The following is a 10,851-nucleotide window of genomic DNA, read 5'->3' on the forward strand; positions in this document are numbered from 1 at the left end:
AAGGATATAACTCATAAAAATTCCTCCAAAGAAGAGCAACTAAGTTGATAACGGAAATGGAAGGCCTCGGGTATGAGGAAAGTCTGGATAAGCTGTTATTGTTTACTTGGGAGAAGAAGAGCTTAAGGGGTGAAATAACAACTATTTAAAAATATACAATTAATTATCTGTTACTTTTTTCAAAAATACATGTAGGTCCTTTTCAATCAATTCAAATTGGAAGAATTCCATGACCAATAGAGAATATACAATACAGAATATGTTCTGTACTTTGGAAAATATAACAGACACTATGGGGCCAATTTACTTAGCTCAAGTGAAGGAATAGAAGAAAAAAAACTTCGAATTTCGAATGATTTTTTTGGCTACCACGACCATCGAATTGGCTACTTCGACCTTTGACTACGACTTCGAATCGAACGATTCGAACTAAAAATCATTTGAATATTCGACCATTCGATAATCGAAGTACTGTCTCTTTAAAAAAAACTTCCACCCCCTACTTTGCCACCTAAAACCTACTGAGGTGCAATGTTAGCCTACGGGGAAGGTCCCCATAGGCTTCCTAGCAATTTTTTGGTCATAGAAAAATCATTCGATTCGAAGGATTTAATCGTTCGATCGAACAATTTTTCGTTCGATCGAACTAATTGCGGTAAATCCTTCGACTTCCAAAGTCGAAGGATTTACATTCGGCAGTCGAATATCGAGGGTTAATTAACCCTCGATATTGACCCTAGGTAAATCTGCCCCTATGAGTCCCATTTAAGAACACTTAAGCCTTCAAGCTCAAGGATTCAGCAAGTGAAAACACAGAGCTACTAAACTCTCATGTTGGTTTGCTCATTCGAATACTTATGGTCAATTTTTTTTACCCCAAGTGGGTTTTTCAAAAATAAATACAGAGCTCAATACTTAAAACCTGCTGAGATTTTTAATTTTTCGGTGGGGAAAAAAACAATTGTCAGGAAGCTGAAGTATGAATTTGTTTAGGAACAAGACAATGACTGCAAATATTGATGACTACTGAGCACTGTGTGAGTAGCAATTCAGAAAACAGCTCGAGTGCCTCAGCTAGAGTGGCACATCTCCAAATGATCTCTCTCATTGCTGATTTTATTATATTATCCCTGTATTATATATCGATATGCTTCTTTCAGCTCTGTTGGAAAAAGGTATGCCCTGCTCTTCTAGTTGTGAACTACAACTCAAGAATATCAATACCAGTTTCTGAGACCAGTAAGCAAAACCTCACTGCCACAGAATGTAATCATTTAAATCTATGTTAAAATTGAACGTAAGTTAGGATTGCAACATGTAATGAAGTAGAACAACAAGTAGAACAAGTAACAGAGCTCTACCAGTTATCACATTGACATTTAAGAAAGTCCTCAAAAAGGCAGTAAAATAGCAAAACTATTTTCCAAACTATTATTTTTAATAGTTTTTAAATACATTTGAGATAGTTATAGCCACCGGATTTGCCACAGAGTATTTCTAGAATTTCCCTTTTAATACTTAAAATAACGAGTACAGACAAATTTATAGAGATATGGCAGTAAATACCCAGTTGGCAGGCACTTTTAATATATTATGCATCTAATGAGTCATACAGCACAATGTGTGGTTGAAAAAGAACAACTAACCACTAAAAGTGTGGTTTGCTGCAGAGAAAAACCATGGGCTGTTGTGGTTTTCAGTTTCTGAGAAAAAAACAAGCATATTTCCTGGACATTAAGAGGGTTATTTACTAAAATCTGAATTTATCTCAATAAAAAAAAGTTTAATTAATATATTATAAAAGAAAAGATCTAGAAACATGTTATGTTTTTAAAGATATAGATCAGTTTAAACATCTTTCATAGAATATATTACAAATTTCAGAATTTATTAAAGGGAATGTAAAGGCAAAATGATAAAATCCCATTTTACTTTCTTTAATAAAAAAGAAACTCCAAAATATCGTATGCCATGAAGTTCCTCCTTCATTTTACTTGCTCTGACTGCTGCTGATAGGAAAGCCCTGGAGCTATAACCGCAGGGGCTGTATGACAAAAACAAGAGGTCCTCTGCACTCAACCCATTATCAATATATTTAAGACAGAGACATTTTGTGCATACTGCTACTGAAAAATGCCTTACCCTTTAAACAAAACAGGGATTGTTTGTCCATGTATTGCAATATATTTAAGCTGGCCAACTACGTCAAAGTCATCCCATATCTGGCCAGTGCTATGCTCAATTGTATCTGATTCATTAAGAATTCTATTGCTTCATTATACATTTTACAAAGGGACTAAGTTTTACCTGCAACTTACTTGCTACTTTCAAAGTAAAACTCCCAAACTTGGCTGCCCTTTTATTAGACACCAGTGGGATCACCTGACTATAGCTGGGAAGGGTGGGAGCTACAACATGGAGCTGGTCACTGCTCCTGTATAACTATAACAAACAAGGGAAAGTTGTGCTCACCACTAATTTTTAAAACCATTAGGCGGGGGTGCAATGAGACTGTGACCACAAAATACATATAGACAAATACAAGAGTCCTCTGCACTCAACCCATTATCAATATTTAAGACAGAGACATTTTGTGCATACTGCTACTGAAAAATGTGAATGACAGCAGCCACATTACACTGGTTTCTGTTTAAAGACTGGCAGAATCAGATGTAGCTGTGATTGTGTGAGAAGGAATAAGTTAAAGGAGAACTAAAGCTTAACCAAAGAAGTAGGCTACAAATGCTGTACATTATGAAGGCAACCATAGCGTTTTAGCAGAGAAGATCTGTGCCACAGTAGCTCCCCATCTTCTTTTCTGCTGATTCACGGCACATACTCTGTGCTGCTTTTGCTTATTGAGTTGAGGGACCCACTCAAAATATACAGTGCGCATAGAATATAAATGCCACAATATAAGGCTGATTTATACTCAATACAGATAATTTCTACATGGCAGCATAGAAACTGTGCAACTAGCATCAGAATTAAATAATCAGCTTTGTAGCATAGTCTTACTGTATATTACAGACAAACCTCGTTTTCTGCTTGATAATTTGTGATGACCCTTAAGCTTAGCTTCTCAACAGCTGCTCAGAGTTCACTGAGCATGTGAGTGTCACAGACACTTTCCAAGATGGTGACCCCCTGTGACGAGTTTGATGTTCCAGATCATTGCTGCTATTGAGAAGCTGAAACTTCAAGCTGGTGCAATAAACTTAAAAATAAAGTATATAAAATATGGCATTTTTAGCCATATTCATTTTGATGGTTAAGCTCTCCTTTAAGGTAGGGGGAAGCTGGGCTGGGGGTGGAGAAACAGAGGGTTGTGATGTCAGGGGAAGAAGCAGTTCACTTCATTATCTTCTGGATCATTGCTGCTATTGAGAAGCTGAAACTTTACACTGGTGCAATAAACTCAGTATATAAAATATGAAATTTTTTAGCCATATTCATATAGCCATAAAAGGCAAAAAGCCAAACATAAAAATGTGAAAATAATGGTAACACTTATAGGCAGGGCAGCCATTAGAAATCACAGGGTCCCATACAACAAGCCCCACCCCAGATCCCGCCCACTCCACATCACAGTTAAAAGACCACACAGACATCAGCGCTAAAAATGGTAACCCCCCCCACACACACAAGTTATAAAAAGATTTGGATGGTCAGGGCCCCCTAATAAGTTAAAAAAACTGTGGTGCCAGGGCCCCCATTGAAGTTTTGAATTGGTGGTTATGGTCCCCCTACAAGTTATAAAAATAATTGGTGACCAGGACCCTCCTATAAGTTTAAAAGAAAACATTGGTGCCAGGGCCCCCCTATAAGTTAAAAAAAAAACATTGGTGCCAGTGCCCCCCTTACAAGTTAAAAAAAATTGGGGCCCCAGAGAATAATTTTTTTAAAAAAACATTGGTGGCAGGGGCCTATAGAGTATTAAAATAATACATTGGTGGCCAGGGGTTTAAAAAAAAATACACATTAGTGTTCAGTAGAATTGAACTCATGGCTTCAGGAATGCAACTTTGGCTCCTTTCGTGTCTTTGGGTCTTTTCGTCGCTTCAGGACTTCAACTTCAGCTCCTTTCGTGACTTCAGTCTTTTTGCCTCTTCAGGATTTCAATTTTGGCTTCTTTCCTGACTTCTGGTCTTTTTGGCACTTAAGACTTCAACTTCAGCTCGGGTCTTTTTGCGGCTTTGGGACCTCAGCTTTTCGGGAATTCAGGAGAGGTGGTATGGCTTTGGCACTATCTAGGGGGGCCCGGCTATTCCGAATAGTGCAGCACAGCCGGGGCTCCCTTCAGGCCTGGGTCCGGTACACTTGTACCCCTTGTGCCCCCCTGATGGTGGCCCTGCTTACAGATGTTATAAATAGTTTCATAAACATGATATCAAGAAAAAATTTTGAGGTTTAGTAAGTAAGTGTTCTTACCGCAAGTAAATTCCTTTTTTAATTAGTAGCAACTGAGTGAGTGACACTGCCTAGAGTTTCAAAGCTAATTATCCACAAAATACCCAAATCCTTCTTAAGGAGTTAAATGATAACAGTCTTACATAGCCTTGGATCTTCCTGGAGCATGCACAGTCAAAGCTGATTCCAAATGTAGATAAACTGGGCATCGTCCTGCAAGATTTGTGTTGGCAAACTGACAGAAGAGGTTCAAAAGATGGGGAAGATAACACTTCTGAACTCCACTGTGCAACTCTGCAGTTTTATGCCAGGTACATACAGAAGGGAACTGAATGAAATAGATGTTTTGGGTAGGGAGCTTGTAGGAGGATACCATTTATGTATATAACTGCCATTTATACTGTATAATTGATACCAATATGCATAACCTTGCATTTATGAACATCTTTTCCAGTTTGCTGTCCAGTTCTTCAATTTAGTCAAATCTCTCTGCAAAGTGGTATAATCCTGTGTGGATTCAATATCATGGGTAAAAATAGAAACAGTACTTTGAATGCCCACTCCCAGGTCATCATTTAGCAAGTTAAAAAACAAAAGGCTAAGGACAAACCCATGCAGTACTCAACTGCAACATGTTCCACTTACCACTACTCTTCAGACAGTTCTCTATCCAAGTACAAATATTGTGTTCCCGGCTAATATTCCCTAATTTAATCAGTAGCCACTGCCATCCAAATGTCTAGGTTTCTTAGTCTGGTAAGATATATTGCATATTAAAACTATGCTGGCAGAAGCTCACATTGTGATTTGCAATGTACTTAAGTGTCACTAATTACGCTCTCCAAAAGCTTTCCTACCATTATGTTAAGCTAACAGGCCTATCGTTTTCAGGATGAGATCACTATTTGAATAGTGGCACCACATTAGCAATATGCCAATCTCTCAGCACCATAGCAGACCTCAAAGAATCTTTAAAGTTTAAAAAAAGAGGCAATTTTTCTTCCTGCATCACCCATGCATCAATAGGAGGAAGCTTTCATTGGATGGTGTCTCTGTGTGTCTCCACTAAATTCTATCAGTTGTTAGTAGTGCTAGTAAGTCTTGATATGTATCCAGCTTGTATCTATCTTTTTTCTACAGTACTATACTGTATGTCATTAATTGCCCACGTAGTCTTGATAAGACTCCAAATGTAAACAATGTGCTCACCCACCCCCAGCCCTGGATAGTGGTAGAGGGGGTGATTTGTACTGGTGAGTTTTAAATAGGATTGTCATGCTCCTGAAACATATCACTATCAGTTATTAATAATAATAATAAATTAATACTCATTCTTTACAGAGGCTATGTTCTGCAACCATTCCCTAATCTGCATAGCTAAATAGAGCACTGAGCAGGTATATGCACTTTTTATATAGCCCAGTATCTGAGGGAGAGATTGCCAAGTTTAAATCTAGTTGTAAAGTATCTCTTGTATTTGGGAACTGATACATGTGCCCTATACACTGTTTAAAATTTAGAATAATACTTAAATTGCTGTGTCACACCTTTTTAACTTAGAAAAGCAGTTATTTTAAAAATCCTCAGAGATACATTCTTCTATATTTTTTCAATGACTTGACTGCAGGAGGGCAGTTTATGCCATTTGTTTTTTAAATATGTTCACTCTGTATGTTTGTATCAATGCATACTTCTTTCTCCTAAGCATCTGTATATGCATGCTTGATTCATTCACTTGATAAAACATATAATCCAGTATCTTTCTAAATGTTTTCCCTTCGTAGCAAAGACAGTTTACTAAAATATATGTATGGGATACCTTATACAGAAAGCTCCAAATTACAGTAAGGCCATCTCTCATAGACTCCATTTAAAAAAAAAAATTAACATTTTTTAAATTTCTCTGTAAAAATAAAACAGTAGCTTGTACTTGATCCAATCTAAGATATAGGTATGGGGCCTGTTATCCAATACTCAGGACCTGGATTTTTTTGGATAACATAATATCCATAATTTGGATATTCATACCTTCAGTATGCTAGGAAATCATGTAAACATGAAAATTTGAGTTTTCACATTTTCGGGTTAAAAAAAAAACCTAAAATTAAAATTGCTCAAATCCTAAAATACACCATCTAAAACCTGTTGAGGTAAGGAGGAGGGGTTTGCTTGAAAACTTAACTCAATTAGAGCAATTCAAGTCAAAAACTCGATTAAAACTTTTTTCCATCTGAGCTTTTTTTTAAATTAGAAACCATTCAAGTTGTGAGTTCATTTAAGTTCTTTAGAGGTATATAAAACTCTAAAATACAACCTTTGATAAATAACCCCTTAAATAAACCCGATAGGCTGGTTTTGCTTCCAGTAACGATGAATTATATCTTCTATGGATCAAGTTTTATTTCTACTGAGAAAAAGGATTAAGAGCATTAAGAGGAAGAGAAAAAAGTAACCTTGTTTGTGACTATGTATTGCCTTCTATCCACTTGCCTTTTGAGAAAGCTGTGGCGAAACGCGGGTCAGGCGAGACGAGACTCTTATGCTTTTAAACTTTTCAAATCCCTTCGGTGATCCGAGATTGCAAAAACTTTTAACAGCTACTTTACTTTCACCTGTATCTTGAATCTATTTTCTCTCCAAGAACTGGAGGGTTTGCGGTTTATCAGGGTTAAATAGCCTCTTACCTCAAGATAGGAAAGCTTAAATAACGAGACCGCAGCCCTTCAGATTCTGACTTCTCCCACTTTGCGGTGCTCCTAGAGACTTAGAAAAAATAACAGTTAGATTTTGGGAGCAACTCCACCAACAATTTATATTCTGTTTTCCTCCTCTCAAACTATGAGTAAGTGGGCGGACTCCGTTTAAGGAGTTCATAACTTCAAGATATTTTGGAACAAAAGTCACTTTTTAACGATCAATTGACACACCTTATTAAGATCACATATGAAATGTGGGGTTTAAGGGATTAATTAAGCACTGGCACTATATAATTTATTAGTAGTAACAAAACCAATCTAATGATTTGAGAAGTTTAGGCACTTGATGATTTAACTTTGTTGTAATCAGTTGGCATAGGAGAAATTAAAAACATGAAGTGATACCAGTAAATCAGTTAAGTTATAAGTAGAGATGGGCACGAATTTGCGGCGAAATCCCGCATTTCGCCGGTGTCAATTTCCAATTTTCATGATTTTTTCGTGAAAACTTTCGAATTGCTCGATTTTTTCATGAAAATGTTCACTTTGCTCATTTTTTAGTGAAACCGTTTGAATTGTTCTATTTTTTTGTAAAAACATTCAAATCTCACAATTTTTTGGTGAAACTGTTAGAATTTCACGATTTTTTAGTGAACTTTCCGATTTCGCATTTTTTCATGAATTTTTCGCCGTTTCGCAAATTTGGCTGGAATTTTGCAAATTTTCCGGCGAAGCAAAACGGGAAAGATTCGCCCATCACTAGTTATAAGCACAAGCACTTTATAATTATAAAGAATTAATAACAATTGATGGTGAAGAGTATGGTTAAGGCAACAAATCAGAGACAGTTAAGTGATTGTATGTTGAATGAATGGTCAAGTGGTGAATGAATTAAAATAAAGGCGATATCCACCCATGATAAATTGGAAAACAATTCCCTGAGTGGACTTGTTATAGAAGGCAATGCATAGTCACAAACAATGTTACTTTTTTTTCTTCCTCAATTTTAATTGTGTTATATCCTTGTGTGTCTGATGTAATAGAAAACTATTAATAAAGTTAGTGAAATCCCTTTTATTGTCATATTAATGTAGCAGTCCGCCTTAAAGGGGAACTATCATAAACATGTCCCCAAGTTGTGTTTAAAGGGAAGCTAAAGTCTAAAATAGAATAATGCTAGAAATGCTGTATTTTGTATACTAAATATAAACATGAACTTACTGCACCAGAAGCCTAATAAAACAAATGACTTATGCTGCCAAAGTTGGCTGCAGGGGGTCATCATCTTGTAACTTTGTTAAACATCTTTGCAAGACCAAGACTATGCACATGCTCAGTGTGCTCTGGGCTTCTGTTGGGAAGTTAAGCTTAGGGATCATCATACATTTTCAAAAGTAATATAAAATAAATAATTTCTGCCACAGAAGTCTATACAGCAAGACTGATTAATAAACAGAATATACAGACTGCACTGGGTCTGCAGGCACAAATCTCTACAGAGTCACCGGCTGCTCTACAGGGAAACAAACAAAGCTGCTCAAGTTCTGGGAAGTAAGATGGGAGCTCCCCCCATGTCGTTTGAAAGTATGATCAGTTTCCCTGCAGAGCAGTTAGGGACCATCTGAAGTTTCCAATCCTCAGCAGTCAGCAAGTAAAATGAATGGGGAATTTCACTGCATACAATCAGTTTTCTTATAAAAATGGTACACATTTTTTAATTGAAGTATATCGGAGATAGATTTATTTTTCAGTAAAGAAAGTAAAAATTGGATTTTATTTTTTTGTCTTTATATCCCCTTTAATCAGCCTAGTCAACAGTATTTACCAGTTGAACATTGAAAATGTCACCTTGGTATCAGCCACAGTATCAACGAATCAGAAGCATGTGTGTTTTGTTTCTATACCAGGAAACATGTTGATTAACTCACCATCTGATCGTCTTAATGACTGTAAGAATGAAATAATATACACTTATTTGTGAACGATAATTATTATGTACAGTTTAGTGGGTTATAATGGCATTTTCTCTATAAACATGCAAGTTATTGCCTGGTCTTCAAAAAACTGCTCAACTCAAGCACAAAGGCTACAAAGCCAAAACATGTAACATCATTAAAAGGCCAGTAACAATTTTGACGTACTATATAACAAGGTTCTGCCTTCTGTTACCAAAATGTACATTTTAGCATTCTTCCACAACAGCTTCAGCAGCAGTTGCAGAGTCAGAGGCTGAAGATGTAGTGAACATTATTAAATCTAATTCCAGACACACTTTAACCGACATCAACAGAACTCAGTGTACAAGGTATGAATTTATAGAGTCTTCATTTTTTTTAAGTATACAGGTTAAGTCTCTTCAGAGGAAAACAGTCAAGATCTAGACTTGCATGAAGAAGGTGACATTATCATTAGCCCTCAAGCTTTGCTGAGTTGGTCCCCATCCAACCTGATGCACATTTTTCATGAGGGCTAAGGCATATTGATGGTATAACATGTTTTTTTTACTAGATAAGAACAGTCAAGACGCAGGCTGTTTTCACAATAGCAGCTGGCAGTAAAAATTGTTTGATTTAATTAAAAAGAACTGCTTAATTGGCTTTTATTTGCCATCAGCATAATAAATCAAGAACTATAAAAAATCAATTAAAGCAGCTATGCAAACCTTTCTCAATATGTATTAATAATTTATTATATTGACCAATACTGAAAGCAGAATTTAGGATTACAATGTTAAATATAGTGTCCTGGAGAGAAAGGCTGCAGACCATTTTACAACAATGTGTCTAGTATTTGATTCTTTATCATGGAATTTAAAAATAGAGAGGTGACTACCTCCATTCAACTTGGACACAATATGTAAATGCAGTTGCAATTGAAAGCTGTGTTAATTTATCACTCTCTGCTCTTTGGGTATTGCAGTGTAGTACTGTACATGTCCGTTCTTCTCAAGTCTTTTAATCAGCTGCCATTTGCTAAATTTTAAGGAGTCGCTGCCATTATAAATTGTAATGCTCAATTGCCCCAATTGTTTTTCTTGAAATTGCTTCCTGGTTGCCGAAAGTTTTCTTGCTAACGTCACATTATTATTTGTTGGGTAATGGGCTGTTGTCCCCTACTATTATTAGTAGTACAACAGGTATATGATCTATTATCCAGAATGCTCGGGAACTTCTTAGTTGCTAAAAGTGTTCTTGCTAACCTCACTTTATTATTTGTTGTTATTTGAAGATTTTTGAGGGGCTACTTTTCTCCACTGAGACGAAGTATATTTTAGCTTAAGTTAGGTGCTAGACAAAAAGTATGCAAGCTGTTTAGCGAGTGTTACATGTGATCCAGCTGTTCCAAGTTAAGCAGATTTTAAAAATAAAAGTTGTGATGCAGTTTGCTGAGTTTGGGAGAACTGAGTATAAGGTGGAAGCAAATGGAATTAACTGTTTGATTTCTGTGTACTTCTAAGTGTTACCAGGCTGAAGGGCCTGCAAGGTCGGTTGCTGAATTAAAAGGGGGTATAAATGTGCATAATCCTTCCACTTTACAAAGCACTGGTAAGTCTTCATCACACATATGCAGTGCTACAAGAATCACAGAACAATTACTGAAATAGAAAAAAAATCTAAATAGTAGTTAAGCTGATGTAGAGGATGGAAAGTCTCTGTTATGAATAAAGACTGGCCAAGTTGGTGTTTTGTTTACACTGGGGAAAATGAGCTTAAGGGGGATATGACAACTACTGTATGTAAAAATA

The 10,851-nt window shown here is 36.4% G+C and overlaps 1 protein-coding gene across 1 annotated transcript in view; it reads right to left on the reverse strand.

Annotated features, from left to right (window-relative positions):
* The window catches only part of cmklr1.L (chemerin chemokine-like receptor 1 L homeolog), a 34,154-nt gene that overhangs the window by 21,271 nt on the left and 2,032 nt on the right, over positions 1 to 10,851 (reverse strand). Inside the window, exon 2 of the mRNA XM_018226783.2 lies at positions 7,095 to 7,173. The gene's annotated coding sequence lies outside the window, so the exon portion shown is untranslated. The remainder of the gene's footprint in view (positions 1 to 7,094; positions 7,174 to 10,851) is intronic.

The sequence above is a fragment of the Xenopus laevis genome, chromosome 1L (assembly GCF_017654675.1).
Source record: "Xenopus laevis strain J_2021 chromosome 1L, Xenopus_laevis_v10.1, whole genome shotgun sequence".
Taxonomy (NCBI): domain Eukaryota; kingdom Metazoa; phylum Chordata; class Amphibia; order Anura; family Pipidae; genus Xenopus; species Xenopus laevis.